The sequence below is a fragment of the Rhipicephalus microplus genome, unplaced genomic scaffold (assembly GCF_043290135.1).
Source record: "Rhipicephalus microplus isolate Deutch F79 unplaced genomic scaffold, USDA_Rmic scaffold_747, whole genome shotgun sequence".
Lineage (NCBI taxonomy): Eukaryota > Metazoa > Arthropoda > Arachnida > Ixodida > Ixodidae > Rhipicephalus > Rhipicephalus microplus.
This window is the reverse complement of record NW_027465303.1, coordinates 5,001-6,513: the sequence shown is the minus strand read 5'-3', so window position 1 is coordinate 6,513 and position 1,513 is coordinate 5,001. Positions and strand designations below refer to the sequence as shown.

The 1,513-nt window shown below is 62.1% G+C and overlaps 2 non-coding genes across 2 annotated transcripts in view; both read left to right on the top strand.

Moving 5' to 3' along the window:
• Positions 1-153, top strand: LOC142795586 (5.8S ribosomal RNA). The gene has a single exon (XR_012893138.1). It is a non-coding gene; the product is annotated as a 5.8S ribosomal RNA (ribosomal RNA).
• A 1,154-nt stretch (positions 154-1,307) lies between these two features.
• The window catches only part of LOC142795588 (large subunit ribosomal RNA), a 3,958-nt gene continuing 3,752 nt past the window's right edge, over positions 1,308-1,513 (top strand). Inside the window, exon 1 of the ribosomal RNA XR_012893140.1 lies at positions 1,308-1,513. This exon is cut by the window's right edge and continues 3,752 nt beyond it. This is a non-coding gene — a ribosomal RNA (large subunit ribosomal RNA).

Below are 1,513 nucleotides of genomic sequence, written 5' to 3'. Positions count from 1 at the left end.
GACTCTAAGCGGTGGATCACTCGGTTCTCGGGTCGATGAAGAACGCAGCCAGCTGCGAGACTTGGTGTGAATTGCAGGACACACTGAGCACTGATTCTTTGAACGCACATTGCGGCCTTGGGTCTTCCCTTGGCTTCGTCTGTCTGAGGGTCGGATCACATATCAAGAGAGCCTTCGGCGCACAAGGGAACGTGAGCCGTCGACTCGTTTTGACCGCGTCGGCAACACGGACAGCACGCTGAACACCTCACAGCGAGCGCCAACAGCGGCCACTCAAGGGCGAGACGGTGGCGACCGTCGTGCCAGAGCCCAACCGAAACGGGGGCGACCGACTGCATTGAGGATGTGGCACCTCGTTGAGACCGCCGCAGGACTTCGAGTCGGAAGGAAGCCTGCAGGGAAAGTGCGGTCGAGGTTGCGTACTCCTCTCTGCGACCGGGCGCGCAAGAGCTGCGAGAGCCACGGACGCGCAACTTTAACGCACGGTAAACACGAGGAGCGAAAGCCGGCCAGCAAAGCTTCTCCAGCCGTGCGCAAAGTGCGCGAGATCGCAGCCTTGCGTTGCGCTTGTTGCCCTCGAAGTAAGCAGGGTGTCCCGTAGACCGGGCGCTCGAACACGCTGCGGGGCCGTGCCTCCTCCAGGCTTTGCCGCGCGAACAGGGAACGTTCGCGCGCAAAGCGCAGGGAGGTGAGGAGGCTGCGCCCGACGTTTGCGGTTCGCTGCGTACGCGGTTGATGCGGAGAGCACGGCGCGACGACTTGCCGCGAAGCGGAAAAAGTCTCCCGCACGAGTTGGCGAAACGTTGGCGAAGCTTAAGGCGTTCTCGTCGTAGTCCGCCGTCGGTCTAAGTGCTTCGCAGTTCCCGTCCCGTTCAAAAAACTGGGCCACTCCAGTTGGGGCGGGGGCGACGCTACACGAGACGATGCCTCTCGCCAGGCTGCGTGGCTGCCCTTGCGGCGGCGGCGACTGGCCTCGGCGGTGTTTGGGCTTTCGACACGGTCGTTTATCACGCAACTGCTCGGACGACGCACGCGCGCAGCGGAATGCCGCTTGCCAGCCTTGTGAAGATGTGACCCTGTACAGGGTTGCGGGCGCACTTGGTAGGGCGTCGTACTCGGTTCGCGATGGGTTTACGAACGTGTCCCGTCACTTCCACGTCACACCGGTTGTGCGCCGCACGCGTGCAGCGGGGAAGCCGATTGCCAGCCTTGTGAAGAAGTGGCCCTGTACAGGGTTGCGGGCGCACTTGGTAGGGCGAGCGCACGCGGTCGTGCAGGAAGTTGATGGAAGCGAATGTATCCGCTGTCGACCTCAGATCAGGCGAGACAACCCGCTGAATTTAAGCATATCACTAAGCGGAGGAAAAGAAACCAACAGGGATTCCCCGAGTAGCTGCGAGCGAAACGGGACCGAGCCCAGCACCGAATCCCCCGTCCTTGCAGGCGGTCGGGAAATGTGGTGTATGGGAGGCGACGTTCTCGGGTGTTTGCGACGGTGCAAGTCCCCCTGACA